Raw genomic sequence first — 16,516 nt, 5'->3', positions numbered from 1 at the left:
CACAGCGTTTTTGTGCAGTGCGCACCGCAGCCGCCCCGGAGATATGTGAACCGGCTCCATAGGGAGCCAGTCACATTCTCCTGCTATGCGAATTAGAGGTGCGGAAACGCACCTCTAATTCGCATAGGTGTGAACCCGGGCTTAAAGAGGAACGAAAGCAAGAAAAATAAAAATTGCTGAGAGGTAGAGTTGTTTTTATTTTTTATTTTTATTTTTTGCAACATCTCTTCTGCTATATAAACTTTTTTCTCTTGCTCCTAGTAGCTTTTTTTGTGTGTATACAGGTTCAGTGCAGTTTACACCTCCCATTCCTGGCATCAAATATTGATCAGTTATATTGTCCTTTGAGTCTATTCAAGTCCTCATTTTATTATTCCAAACTCTGATAAAAGGTAAGTTTTGTTGCCCCCAAAACACATTGGCTGTTTTTATTACTGCGGTTTGGAGCCCATTTGTATATACTATATTACCAAAAGTATTTGGACGCCTGCCTTTACTTGCACATAAACTTTAGTGGCATCCCAGTCTTATGCCGCGTACACACGAACTGACTTTTCGACCGGACTGGTCCGACGGACTATCCGGCGGACTTTCGACGGACTTTCCTAGAGAACGGACTTGCCTACACAAGATCACACCAAAGTCCGACAGATTCGTACGTGATGACGTACGACCGGACTAAAATAAGGAAGTTGATAGCCAGTAGCCAATAGCTGCCCTAGCAGCAGTTTTAGTCCGTCGGACTAGCATACAGACAAGCGGATTTTTCGACCGGACTCGAGTCCGTCGGAAAGATTTGAAACATGTTTTATTTCTAGGTCTGTTGGACTTTTGGGAAAAAAAAGTCCGCTGGAGCCCCCACACGATCAAATTGTCCGACAGAGTCTGGTCCGCCGGACCAAGTCTGCTGGAAAGTCCGCTCGTGTGTAGGCGGCATTAGTCCGTAGGGTTCAATATTGAGTTGCCCACCCTTTGCAGCTAAAACAACTTCAACTCTTCTGGGAAGGCTGTCCACAAGGTTTAGGTGTGTGTCTATGGGAATGTTTGACCATTCTTCCAGAAGCACATCTGTGAAGTCAGGCACTGATGTGGATGAGAAGGCCTGGCTCACAGTCTCTAATTCACCCCAAAGGTGTTCTGTCGGGTTGAGGTCAGGACTCTGTGCAGGCCAGTCAAGTTCCTTCACCCGAAAGTCACACATCTATGTCTATATGGACTTTGCTTTGTGCAGTGGTGTGCAGTCATGTTGGAACAGGAAGGGCTATCCCCTAAACTGTTCCCACAAAGAAATTGTCCAAAATGTCTTGATATGCTGGTGCCTTAAGAGTTCCTTTCACTGGAACTAAAGGGCCAAGCCCAACCCCCAAAAAACAACCCCACACCATAACCCCCCCTCTATCAAATGATTTGGACCAGTGCACAAAGCAAGGTCCATAAAGACATGGATGAGCGAGTTTGGGGTGTAGGAACTTGACTGGTCCTGACCTCAACCCGATAGAACACCTTTGGGATGCCCCGTACACACGATCGGACATTCCGACCACAAAATCCATGTTTTTTTTCCGACGGATGTTAGCTCAAACTTGTCTTGCATACACACGGTCACACAAATCTTGTTGGAAATTCCGAACGTCAAGAACGCGGTGACGTACAACACATACAATGAGCCGAGAAAAATGAAGTTCAATAGCCAGTGCGGCTCTTCTGCTTGATTCCGAGCATGCGTGGAATTTTGTGCGTTGGAAATTGTGTACACATGATCGGAATTTACGACAACGGATTTTGTTGTCGGAAAATTTGAGATCCAGATCTCAAAATTTGTGTGACGGAAATTCCGATGGAAAATGTCCGATGGAGCCTACACATGGTCGGAATTTCTGACAACAAGCTCCCATCGAACGTTTTCTGTCAGAAAATCCGACCGTGTGTACGGGGCATTAGGGTGGAGACTGCGAGCCAGGCCTTCTTGTCCACATCATTGTCTGACCTCACAAATGCACTTCTGAAAGAATGGTCAAACATTCCCATAGACACACTCCTAAACCTTGTGGACAGCATTCCCAGAAGAGTTGAAGCTGTTATAGCTGCAAAGGGTGAGCCAGTGCAATATTGAACCCTATAAACTAAGACTGGGATGCCAATAAAGTTCAAGTGCATGTAAAGGCAGTCATCCCAATACTTTTGGTAATATAGTGTATCTATACATTGAGTTGCTTCCATTGTTGTATTTATTAAGGGAGGTCTGTATGTCTGACAGCTGTCCTACCCCAGCCAGTGAGTTTGATTTGCTTACATTTGAACTATTTAAATAAGCATTGAATTCCCAGCATCTCTTAAAAGTGTTTTTCTGGAATGGAGTCTGGCTCTGGGACAAAGCAAATCCAGCATGCATGTGCAGAAGTATCATCATCGGGGCTGCCCAATGGCAGAGGGTGGCTAGGATCACATACACAGAGAACAAATGTAGTCACTCTAGAACAGGAAGCCTGATAATAGCAGAAAAAAAAGCTTGCATTTCAGAGATGAAACAAAGGAAGAGAGACAGAAGGTACATTCTTCTCAGACTTAAACATATTACATTTTGTTTATTATATAAAAAAATTGAGTTTAGTGTCACTTTAAATGCATTTATACCTCTTCAGTTTAGAGGTAACTGTAAATGAGGGGCCTAAAATTATTGCACTCACTCCAACATATGCACCGATATAAATCAGGCGTAAACATGGGTTGTTGGCCGGCTAATTATCTGCGAGTTGTGCCACATCCTAAAATAAGAATTTGAACAGAACAAGTTCCCCTAGTGGACTTTAAAGGCACATATAAAAGGACATATAGGAGAATGTATAGTAAGTAAATGATAGATTATTCGTTACAAAAACATCATAAAAAACATCAAGATAGAATACAAATTGGAAGGAATGCGATTCGTGTATATATACACATGTAACTAATGATACCAGTATGCTTGCACCCGACGCGTTTCGGAGTTGTTAGCCTCCTTCTTCAGGGGTGGTTGTAAGTTTTAGCAATGGTTTCTATATTAAAAATAGTATATTTAACATAAATATGGTAAGTATATGTACATCTCAGACCGTAAGGACATAAATATAGATTGAATCATTTTGTTTACACTTACATTAGTATATGTGTAGATTGGCTACGCATTCCATACAAGTTTAAAAACAAACGTGCTGACACTGTCTGCCATCCATCGTGTTTCACAATTGTGATATATAAAAGAAGCTTGGCATGCCCAGGTTGTTAATATTTCGTATGTGGAAATGAGAGTAGCTGGGTATGGATATCTAGGACAATTTACTTCCTTATAACAGGAAAAAGGCCCATCAAACTAGGGCATATAGATGTTTGGATCTGGAGTCCCACTGAGGCCGAATGCGGGTCCTGTAAAGTGCGAAGGTATAAAGACGTATAATGACCAACCATGTAGGTATACTTAATGAAAAAGAAAAAGAAAACTTTTAAGTAGTGCAGGTGTATCATACCTGATGGGCCTACTGTGGAGAGTTCAAAGGAAAACTACAAAGGATAATGGATGTAAACCGAAGAGGTCTCGGATGACTGAAAAAAATCAACACAGAGGACAAATGGGAGTCTCATTTAGGTGGATATACAGTTTATCTTGACTGTTTAGGGTGTACACATAAGAGTGTCTTTTTAAAGATTTTCTATAAAGTAATACAGATTCAGCCAAGTTATCCCTAGTGGGTAGTATTCAGATGGGTTGGGAGCTCCTATATTTAATCACTGAAAAAAGGGAGGGGGGGGGGAAGGGGGGAGAGAAAGAGGGGGGGGGAGGGAAGGGGGGGGAGGGAAAAGGGGGGGGGGAGAACAAAGAGAAAAAGGGGGGGGGGAGAGAACCCAGGAAAGACCGAGAAAATAAATAAAACATGGAAGACTGAAGAGGAGAAAAGAAAAAAAGCAGAAAGAGAAAGATAGGAAAAGAGAGGAGAAAGAGAGGAAAAGTCAAAAGAAGAAAGAGAAAAAAAGAGAAAAGAACGGGAAAGGGAGGAGAGGAGGAAAGGGGGAGAAAGGAGAGGGGAGGGGGGGGAGAAAGGATGGGGGGGGGGGAGTTTGGAAAGAAAAGGGAGGGGAGGAGAAGGGAAGAGGGAGGAATGGGGGGGGGGGAGGGAAAGGGAGGGAGAGAGGGGGAAGAAGGGGAAGGGGAAGACGGAAAAAGGGGGGACATTAGAGTTCCAATGTATTAGGGGCTTGAAATCTTCTAATCACAGCAGTGCCAACGATGTTTCCCATAGAATTGTGCTAAATTTACAAATATTTTCTTTTTTTCTATATGTGATGCATGCCATCAGTGCCCTCCTTTTCAGAATATTACTCTTATTCACTCTGGGATCTGCTGTCCGCCCGGCACACAAAGCCGCCTGAGCGATCCCAGCTCACGGTGGCGCTGTGTGAGGCTACAGTGTCGATTACACTGTCCTCCACCTTGCGACCCCGGCGGGCATGCGCAGTCCGCCGGGGAAGCCAGACGTGTCGGCGGGTGTAGTGAGCGTGGCCACGCCTCACCGCATATGCGTGCGCATGCGCTGTGGGTGCCTGGCGGCGCTCACTCCACCCGGGGGGCCATTCGAAGCGAGTCCGTCCCTCCTCCACCACCTACAATCAGCTGTTGGCCATCACACCAACGGCTGATTGGTGGGGAGGGCTTGAAATACACTAGCACAGCTCACACCAGACGTCCCTTGCTGTGGGCAGGACGTTGTTGGTGTGAGCTGCTGCAAATATAAAGTAAGTCATCCTGATATCATACCTGTAACTACACTTACATATATGTACCAATCTAAACCTGTACTGCTGTGATTAGAAGATTTCAAGCCCCTAATACATTGGAACTCTAATGTCCCCCCTTTATCCGTCCTCCCCTTCCCCTTCTCCCCCCCTCTTTCCCTCCCTTTCCCTCCCCCCCCCATTCCTCCCTCTTCCCTTCTCCTCCCCTCCCTTTTCTTTCCAAACTCCCCCCCCCCCCATCCTTTCTCCCCCCCTCTCCTTTCTCCCCCATTCCTCCTCTCCTCCCTTTCCCGTTCTTTTCTCTTTTTTTCTCTTTCTTCTTTTGACTTTTGCTCTCTTTCTCCTCTCTTTTCCTATCTTTCTCTTTCTGCTTTTTTTCTTTTCTCCTCTTCAGTCTTCCATGTTTTATTTATTTTCTCGGTCTTTCCTGGGTTCTCTTTCCCCCCCCTGCTTTTTCTCTTTGTTCTTTTCCTTCTCCCCCCCCCCCTTTGACCCTTCCCCCCTCCCCCCCCCCCCCCCTCCCTTTTCAGTGATTAAATATAGGAGCTCCCAACCCATCTGAATACTACCCACTAGGGATAACTTGGCTGAATCTGTATTACTTTATACAAAATCTTTAAAAAGACACTCTTATGTGTACACCCTAAACGGTCAAGATAAACTGTATATCCATCTAAATGAGACTCCCATTTGTCCTCTGTGTTGATTTTTTTCAGTCATCCGAGACCTCTTCGGTTTACATCCATTATCCTTTGTAGTTTTCCTTTGAACTCTCCACAGTAGGCCCATCAGGTATGATACACCTGCACTACTTAAAAGTTTTCTTTTTCTTTTTCATTAAGTATACCTACATGGTTGGTCATTATACGTCTTTATACCTTCGCACTTTACAGGACCCGCATTCGGCCTCAGTGGGACTCCAGATCCAAACATCTATATGCCCTAGTTTGATGGGCCTTTTTCCTGTTATAAGGAAGTAAATTGTCCTAGATATCCATACCCAGCTACTCTCATTTCCACATACGAAATATTAACAACCTGGGCATGCCAAGCTTCTTTTATATATCACAATTGTGAAACACGATGGATGGCAGACAGTGTCAGCACGTTTGTTTTTAAACTTGTATGGAATGCGTAGCCAATCTACACATATACTAATGTAAGTGTAAACAAAATGATTCAATCTATATTTATGTCCTTACGGTCTGAGATGTACATATACTTACCATATTTATGTTAAATATACTATTTTTAATATAGAAACCATTGCTAAAACTTACAACCACCCCTGAAGAAGGAGGCTAACAACTCCGAAACGCGTCGGGTGCAAGCATACTGGTATCATTAGTTACATGTGTATATATACACGAATCGCATTCCTTCCAATTTGTATTCTATCTTGATGTTTTTTATGATGTTTTTGTAACGAATAATCTATCATTTACTTACTATACATTCTCCTATATGTCCTTTTATATGTGCCTTTAAAGTCCACTAGGGGAACTTGTTCTGTTCAAATTCTTATTTTAGGATGTGGCACAACTCGCAGATAATTAGCCGGCCAACAACCCATGTTTACGCCTGATTTATATCGGTGCATATGTTGGAGTGAGTGCAATAATTTTAGGCCCCTCATTTACAGTTACCTCTAAACTGAAGAGGTATAAATGCATTTAAAGTGACACTAAACTCAATTTTTTTATATAATAAACAAAATGTAATATGTTTAAGTCTGAGAAGAATGTACACGAATCGCATTCCTTCCAATTTGTATTCTATCTTGATGTTTTTTATGATGTTTTTGTAACGAATAAACTATCATTTACTTACTATACATTCTCCTATATGTCCTTTTATATGTGCCTTTAAAGTCCACTAGGGGAACTTGTTCTGTTCAAATATAAATCAGGCGTGGTGCTATTGTTCACATACACATGTGTAACAGGTTCACTTTATGGCGACATCTATTAGACCCCCAAACATCTCCCCTGCCCTCTGCTCCAGTTAAAAGCACAGCCTTGTACTCGATCAGCTGTTTACCCAGCTTTCTAGCTGGGATTTTGACAGCTTAGAACTGGAAGTGCTCAGAGCTTTTCCATGGGAGATCTGGGGGGAAGGTTGTTCCGTGATCTTCTCCTGTTTCCCACATTAATGAGAGTGCAGTTTTAGCTAGAGATGAGTACAGATGAACTTGTGAGTGTTCAAATCCTAGTGCAAACCTACAGAAATGAGCCCCTCGTATACGTGCAGTTGCAGGTGGGGAAAACCCTAGGCTACAGATGAATGGCCCAGAAATGTGATGTCTTCAGGGCAGGCTCACTCAAACAGGTTGGGACTAGGATCTGGACACACCCAAGCTTATTCCCAGTGGCCATAAACCAGTTTTTACCACTTAAACAAAACTACACATGTCCAAAGAGCTCAAGTGGGTAAGACTGAGTATACAAACGTGGGCAAATTTGTTGGCACCCCTACAGCTCATTGAAACATGCTCCTGAAAGATAAAGAAACTAAAAGCAATTGTCTGATGTATATCTGCATGTCTTTTGTATTTCACAGAGTAAAGCAAAGAAAATGTGAAAAGAGATCAATTATTAGGAAGATATTTTAAAATGTCTCGGACAGATGTGTATGCACCCTAAAGGTTCTACATAATTAGATTATGATGATATTTATTTTTTCTGTAATTATATCACACATCTTCAATCTTGTAATCCATCAGCCTATTTAAATGGGATTACTGCTGTTTGGTATCATTGTGTGCACCACACTGAACATGCATTTTATTATGTACTACAGACATCTTATACTGTAACACAGATATTTTAAATGTTTGACATTCTTGACAAAGGTTGATCACACAGAACAGCTTATAAAGAATGCAGTTTAATTGCTGTCCGCTGGTAAAACCCAGTCCTCATGAGAAGCCATAAAATGTGGATATTACAAACAACCATGTATATTAGATGTACCAGGACAGTGACTTACTAGTTAGAAAAAACAGAACAAAGATAATAGCCACCAAGCCTTCACCTTAAAGGACAAGCTCACTTCTGTACAAGGTTCACTAGTCCATTCTACCTGGCACTACTAAGCTTAAAGTGAAACTAAAGCACAGATATCGTATATTATCACCAGTGTTGGGATTTTCTATACAGATAGAGAAGCTATATATCAAAACCCTACTGGGTAATTTAACCATCCACTTTATATTATACAGCGCTGATCTGTTTACCTCTCCTCATACAACACAATAAATCAACAAATAAATACCCCCCCCAAAAAATGTTTGCATATATGCATCTATAATCATCACATACAGTGCCTTGCAAAAGTATTCACCCCCTTGGCTTTTTACCTATTTTGTTGCACTACAGCCTTCAGTTCAGTGTTATTTTAATCTGAATTATATGTGATCGGTCAGAACACAATAGTCTAAGTTGGTGAAGTAAGATTATAAAAAATATAAACATAAAACAATTTTTCAGAAATAAAAAAAATGATAATTGGCATGTGCGTATGTATTCACCCCCTTTGTTAAGAAGCATATAAAAAGCTCTGGTGCAACCAATTACCTTCAGAAGTCACATAATTAGTGAAATGATGTCCACCTGTGTGCAATCTAAGTGTCACATGATCTGTCATTACATATACACACCTTTTTGAAAGGCCTCAGAGGCTGCAACACCTAAGCAAGAGACACCACTAACCAAACACTGCCATGAAGACCAAGGAACTCTCCAAACATGTAAGGGACAATGTTGTTGAGAAGTACAAGTAAGTATTAGGTTATAAAAATATATCCAAATCTTTGATGATCCCTAGGAGCAGCATCAAATCTATCATAACTAAATAGAAAGAACATGGCACAACAGCAAACCTGCCAAGAGACGGCCGCACACCAAAACTCACGGACCGGGCAATAATCAGAGAGGTAGCACAGAGACCTAAGGTAACCCTGGAGGAGCTGCAGAGTTCCACAGCAGAGACTGGAGTATCTGTACATAGGACGACAATAAGCCATATACTCCATAGAGTTGGGCTTTATGGCAGAGTGGCCAGAAGAAAGCCATAACTTTCAGCAAAAAACAAAATGGCACGTTTTGAGTTTGGGAAAAGGCATGTGGGATACTCCCAAAATGTATGCAGGAAGGTGCTCTGGCCTGATGAGACTAAAATTGAACTTTTTGGCCATCAAAGAAAATGCTATGTCTGGCACAAACCCAACACATCACATCACCCAAAGAACACCATCCCCACAGTGAAACATGGTGGTGGCAGCATCATGCTGTGGGGATGTTTTTCAGCAGTCGGGACTGGGAAACTGGTCAGGGTTGAGGGAAAGATGGATGGTGCTAAATACAGGGATATTCTTGAGCAAAACCTGTACCACTCTGTGTGATTTGAGGCTAGGACGGAGGTTCACCTTCCAGCAAGACAATGACCCCAAACACACTGCTAAAGCAACACTTGAGTGGTTTAAGGGGAAACATGTAAATGTGTTGGAATGGCCTAGTCAAAGACCAGATCTCAATCCAATAGAAAATCTGTGGTCAGACTTAAAGATTGCTGTTCACAAGCACAAACCATCCAACTTCAAGGAGCTGGAGCAGTTTTGCAAGGAGGAATGGGCAAAAATCCCAGTGGTAAGATGTGGCAAGCTCATAGAGACTCATTCAAAGTGATTTGGAGCTGTGATAGCAAAAGGTGGCTCTACAAAGTATTAACTTTAGGGGGGGTGAATAGTTATGTACATTGACTTTTTCTGTTATTTTGTCCCATTTGTTGTTTGCTTCACAATAAAAAAAAAATCTTCAAAATTGTGGGCATGTTCTGTAAATTAAATGATGCAAATCCTCAAACAATCCATGTTAATTCCAGATTGTGAGGCAACAAAACATGAAAAATGCCAAGGGGGTGAATACTTTTGCAAGGCACTGTATATAAAGTGTCAATGCATCAAAAAAAGTCTCTTATTCTTTCAAAGTGTTATCCACTGTGCCATAAAGTGCTATTGTGATATGCACAAATCTTCAAAAGTGCTGTTATGATCCACCACCACCACACTAGAGAAATCAATCAGCTTCCAGGTTTTAATGCTAAAGCTTAATTAAAACAAGCTGATTAGTTTCTCTGCAGAATTGTGACTAATTTTGCCGCCTCTAGCCTTAGTAAATAAACCCCAATATGACCACCCACTACAGGTAAGTCATATAACGCCTGTTTTAACAGAGAATCCACCATCCACAGCAAACCTGGGACATCCACCTCTGCTCTCATTAAAGTTCCAATACAATCACAGGTGGTGAAGCAAATGGAAAACAAGGGAGATCCATCATAGTGTAAAACTGATTTACTTTATTAAAAATATATTTAAAAACCTAGGTAATCCCTACTCACATTTAAAAGTGCTATGCTTTGCACCAAGGGAATATTGCATAGTTACATAGTTACATAGTTAGTAAGGTTGAATAAAGACACCAGTCCATCCAGTTCAACCTGAGTGAGTGTCTACAATTGTCCCTATCCCTATACATTGTGTCTCATTAAGATGCTCATCTATTATTATTATTATTTTTATTTAAGGTACCCATATAGTGCTGTCAATTTATGCAGCGCTCCATGCATACATTGGACACTCACATTGGGCTTTACCCTCAAGGAGCCCACAATCCAAGGTCCCCAACTCACATTTATATACTAGCGGCAATTTATTTTGGGCAGAAGCCAATTAACCTACCACCATGTCTTTGGAGTGTGGGAGGAAACCAGAGTACCCGGAGGAAACCCATGCAGGCACAGGGAGAACATGCAAACTCCAGGCAGGTAGTGGTTGGGATTTGAACCAGTGACCCTTTTTACTGCTAGGCGAGAGTGCTACCCTCTACACCACTGTGCTGCCATGAAGCTCAAATTAAAGACTTTGCAGCATCCTATAATGTAAAGTAATTACTATTGCGACAACACATCATCAGTAGGGTAAAACTAACCTGTCTCACAACGGTCTAATCCCAGCTCACGTTCCCTATTAGTGGGTGAACAATCCAATGCTTGGTGAATTCTGCTTCACAATGATAAGAAGAGCCGACATGTTGCATGTTAACTAATATCCTCCTTCATACATACAATGGCAAGTGTACACTTCCTGCTTCTTCCCGGGTGTACAATGGCATCACTTCCAGGTGTGCTGTGCATGATGTCATTTCCAGCTATGCCCCGACTTGTTTCTTCACTCTGCCATTCTTTTCAGGAGGTGTGAAAAAATTGAAGGCAAGACTTTTTTTTTTAGGTTTGTATATAAAACAGCAGGGCATAAGAACCACTTCCATAGATGGAACGAAGAGAACAAAGATACCAGTTTTCAAGTTTATCTTAAGACTACAACTAAAACATTTTCTTTGTTGATAGTTAGAATACAGCTTTCAGATATAGTTGTTCCTAAACATCTCCTCAACATTAAGATAATGAGATGTTTAGGGTTGTGTATCAAACTATGATGTGACACCCAAGTTTCTTTTTCATATGCCTCGGGACCTGTAAATACAATTGGTCTGCACATTACAAGTCTAACAATGCTTGGCCTACTAATATGGCTGGACAACATTGGTGTTTTCTGTGGTATTTTTTTAAATGAAGGGTTTTGTAATAGAACAGACCAATATTCTTTTTACCTACAGGTAAGCCTTATTATAGGCTTACCTGTAGGTAAAAATCACCAAGCGGAGTATACAACCGCTTTAAAAGGAAAAAGAAGGCTCTTTCTACCAGAGATCTTCAGAATATATGAATCCAAATCTGTTTCAAACACTGCCCCATGGAAAGGAAAACCTGCAGCAATTTCTTACAAGTCTTTTTTAACCAGGGGTTTAAAGTGGTTGTATAGTCTTTTTTTTAACTTTTACCTACAGGTAAGCCTATAATAAGGCTTACCTGTAGGTAAAAAAAAATCTCCTAAACCTATACGGTTTAGGAGATATTCCTCTTGCTATGAGCCGCTGACTGCAGCGGCGCATGCGCACAGGGGATTCTCGGCTGAAGGCCCGGCAACTGCCGGACCTTGCTGGGTAAGAAATCTCCCGCGCGCATGCGCAGGAGTGATGACATCGCGGCTCCAGCCACTCACAGCGCTGGAACCGCGATACCCGGAAGACACGCCGAGGCAACATGACAGCTCCCTCGGCATGGACCAGGTAAGATACCGACGCCTCGTTCTAAGGTAAGTATTTCATAATGAGCTAGTATGCGGTGCATACTAGCTCATTATGCCTTTTGCTTTACAGGAGGTAAAAAAAAATTAAAAAATTTTCAGCGGGTATACAACCGCTTTAACACGGCCCCCTAAGACTCTTGACAGACACCAATGGCTGTCACTGCTGGCTGCTAATGCAAAAGATGCTTAATGCAAAAGATGTTTTCGACAAGTTGTCCATCCTCTTATCTGCCTGGATACTTCTAAACCTTAACCTCCTCCACCAGAAAAGTTAGATTCTTGTTCAAACAAGATACTGCACTGTTTACAAAGGGTGTTCACCATCTCTTTGAAAAACGTTTCCTTCATCAGATAAGGATGCTTAAACCAGCACGAGTCCTGTCAGCAGCGGCCGTATGCCCTTCCCAGCCATGCTCCCACCTCCTCACTTTCTGTTAGACATGACAAGCCTGCTGCCCAATACTGAGACCTGTGCCCAAAAGAGCTCTCAGTCAGCCATGAGGAAAAAAACCTGAGAATACCTAGCTCAAGTGTACCAAGACCCAGCTTTATCCCAGCTGCCAGCGCTATTTTCCCCACAGGTATTACATCTCTCACAGGCTGAATCCACAAAACTCTGCCCTGTGTAGTGAGCTCCCAGGCCGGCTTACCTGCAGCTGTTAAAACAGGCCCACATAAAGAATCTCACAAAAGTGAGTACACCCCTCACATTTTTGTAAATATTTTATTATATCTTTTCATGCGACAACATTGAAGAAATGACACTTTGCTACAATGTAAAGTAGTGAATGTACAGCTTGTATAACAATGTAAATTTGCTGTCCCCTCAAAATAACTCAACACACAGCCATTAACGTCTAAGCTGCTGGCAACAAAAGTGAGTACACCCCTGAGTGAAAATGTACAAATTGGGCCCAAAGTGACAATATTTTGTATGGCCACCATTATTTTTCAGCACTGCCTAACCCTCTTGGGCATGGAGTTCACCAGAGCTTCACAGGTTGCCACTGGAGTCCTCTTCCACTCCTCCATGATGACATCACGGAGCCGTTGGATGTTAGAGACCTTGTGCTCCTCCACCTTCCGTTTGAGGATGCCCCACAGCTGCTCAATAGGGTTTAGGTCTGGAGACATGCTTGACCAGTCCATCGCCTTTATCCTCAACTTCTTTAGCAAGGCAGTGGTCGTCTTGGAGGTGTGTTTGGGGTCATTATGTTGGAATACTGCTCTGCGGCCCAGTCTCCGAAAGGTGGGGATCATGCTCTGCTTCAGTATGTCACAGTACATGTTGGCATTCATGGTTCCCTCAATGAACTGTAGCTCACAAAAGTGGGTACACCGCTCACATTTTTGTAAATATTTTATTAAATCTTTTCATGTGACAACACTGAAGAAATAACACTTTGCTACAATGTAAAGTAGTGAGTGTACAGCTTGTATAACAGTGTAGATTTGCTGTCCCCTTAAAATAACTCAACACACAGCCATTAATGTCTAAACCGCTGGCAACAAAAGTGAGTACACCCCTAAGTGAAAATGACCAAATTGGGCCCATTTAGCCATTTTCCCTCCCCGGTGTCATGTGACTTGTTAGTGTTACAGGGTCTCAGGTGTGAATGGGGAGCAGGTGTGTTAAATTTGGCGTTATCGATCTCACTCTCTCATACTGGTCACTGTAAGTTCAACATGGTACCTCATGGCAAAGAACTCTCTGAGGATCTGAAAAAAAGAATTGTTGCTCTACATAAAGATGGCCTAGGCTATAAGATTGCCAAGCCCCTGAAACTGAGCTGCAGCACGGTGGCCAAGACCAAACAGCGGTTTAACAGGACGTGCTCAGCATCAGATCCAAAAGTTATCTTTGGGAAATAGACATATGCGTGCTGCCAGCATTGCTGCAGAGGTTGAAGGGGTGGGGGATCAGCCTGTCAGTGCTCAGACCATATGCCGCACACTGCATCAAATTGCTGTGCATTGCTGTTGTCACAGAAGGAAGGCTTGATGCACAAGAAAGCCAGCAAACAGTTTGCTAAAGACAAGCAGACTAAGGACATGGTTCCAGTAATCCATGTCCTGTGGTCTGATGAGACCAAGATAAACGTATTTGGTTCAGATGGTGTCAAGCGCGTGTGGCAGCAACCAGGTGAGGAATACAAAGACAAGTGTGTCTTGCCTACAGTCAAGCATGGTGGTGGGAGTGCCATGTTCTGGGGCTGCATGCGTGCTGCCAACACTGGGGGCTACAGTTCACTGAGGGAACCATGAATGCCAATATTTACTGTGACATACTGAAGCAGAGCATGATCCCCTCCCTTTGGAGACTGGGCCGCAGGGCAGTATTCCAACATGATAACGACCCCAAACACACCTCCAAGACCACCACTGCCTTGCTAAAGAAGCTGAGGGTAAAGATGATGGACTGGTCAAGCATGTCTCCAGACCTAAACCCTATTGAGCATCTGTGGGGCATCCTTAAAAACGGAAGGTGGAGGAGCGCAAGGACTCTAACATCCACCAGCTCCGGGATGTCGTCATGGAGGAGTGGAAGAAGACTCCAGTGGTAACATGTGAAGCTCTGGTGAACTCCATGCCCAAGAGGGTTAAGGCAGTACTGGAAAATATTGGTGGCCACATAAAATATTGACACTTTGGGCCCAGTTTGGACATTTTCACTTAGGGGTGTACTCACTTTTGTTGCCAGCAGTTTAGACATTAATGGCTGTGTTGAGTTATTTTGAGGGGACAGCAAATTTACACTGTTATACAAGCTGTACACTCACTACTTTACATTGTAGCAAAGTGTAATTTCTTCAGTGTTGTCACATGAAAAGATAATAAAATATTTACAAAAATGTGAGGGGTGTACTCACTTTTGTGAGATACTGTACATAGAAATTTAAAGGGATACATTTTTCTTGATATTTCCTTGTGCTAAAGGTGCCAATAATGCCCAACAATACATTCATATTAATTTAAATTGATATTAGTTAAAAAGTCAAATATAATACAATAATATGTAAAAATATAAATATTTTTTAAAAACTGTCATTTTCGGTTTCAGCCAAGTGCATCCTGCACTTTCGATTTCAGCACCAAAATTTCTATTTGGTGCACCTCTAACTTTAATCCTTGCAGGGACCACTTAGCCCTGATAAAGCTTGTGCAAGGAGCTGCACATCTGTCACTTTCAGACACTGGCGAAAAAAATGATGCTGGCCTTGTGAGGCAGGGCTATATAGGGGCAGACTTCCTGTCTATGCCAGTGTCCATTCACCTGTAGGTGGTGCATGACTCATGTTTACTAAGCTTACTCTGTGCCCTGTGATCGACAAAAAAGAAATTAAAAAGTATTCCCACTAGATATGACATATAGTATGTTCTAACTAGAATGCTAATATTGGTAAGCACTTGTACTTGTGCAAATGCTCGGATGCCTAATCTGTTACCTGGACAGCCAGGGATAATCGGTGCAGAGACATACAAGCACCAGTCTCCCTGTATAGATTTCAATAAAGCAGCTGAAAGCCACTTCTCTCCCCCCCCGCGACTTTCAGCTGCTTGAAAGCTATACAGGGAGATCTCCCTGCCGATCATCCCTGACTGTCCCGTGTCCTCCTCCGGTCCCCCTCCGTGCTCCTCTGGCCCCCCTTGTCCTGGATCTTTCAGGATAGAGAGCGGAGGAGGGAGCCAGTATATCTGTCATTTACCAGCTCCTTCCTTTTCTGAATGCGCAGAGTCAGCGATCACTGATGCTGTCCATTCATAACTGAGCATTGTAAACTGTTTACGTTGCTTCAGTTTATGAATGAACAGGAGCCTCTGTCTCCTGTCCATTCATCTTCAGTGCAGCTGTGGCTGCAGAGAAAAGGACTGGGGAATAGGTGTCCTCAGTCCCTTCCCCTGTCTCAAAAGAGGAGATGCCAGAGGTCTGTTAGGACCCCTGATATCTCACCAAAGCCACTCAACAGGGCTGAAAAAAAATAATAATTAAAAAAAACATTTTAATAAATATTTATAAGGTAAAAGTGTAAAAATAACTAAAAATAAAAAAACCACTGAAACTGTCCACTCTACCCCCCCCCCCCCCAAAAAAAATTTAAAAAAAAGAAAGCATTGTAAAAAAGAAATAGACAAAAAATATATACATTTAAAAAAATTAAAAAAAATAAAATCTACTGACAGTCCACGTGTCATCAGTGCTGCATATTAGTGCCACTGTCACATGACATTAAAAAAAAAGTATCGGTAATCGGTATCTGCAAGTACTTGAAAAAAGAAAAGGTATCGGTACTTGTACTCGGTCTTACAAAAGTGGTATCAGTGTTACCCTAGTTCTAACAAGGGATTAGACCGTTGTGATATGCAGCTGCATTGTATTATATTTGGAGCGACTGCGAGGTATATGCTTGTATATACACAAAAAGTCTCTGAAAAACCAGAGAGCTGATCCAAAAAGTAGACACTACTTATTCCTTAAATATCGTATGCCTGGATCACCAGTTAACCACTTCCCTACCCGCCCATAGTCATATGACATCC

This window comes from Aquarana catesbeiana, linkage group LG08 (genome assembly GCF_042186555.1).
Source record: "Aquarana catesbeiana isolate 2022-GZ linkage group LG08, ASM4218655v1, whole genome shotgun sequence".
Lineage (NCBI taxonomy): Eukaryota > Metazoa > Chordata > Amphibia > Anura > Ranidae > Aquarana > Aquarana catesbeiana.
The sequence above is the reverse complement of the archived record's forward strand: the minus strand, read 5'-3'. Positions refer to the sequence as shown.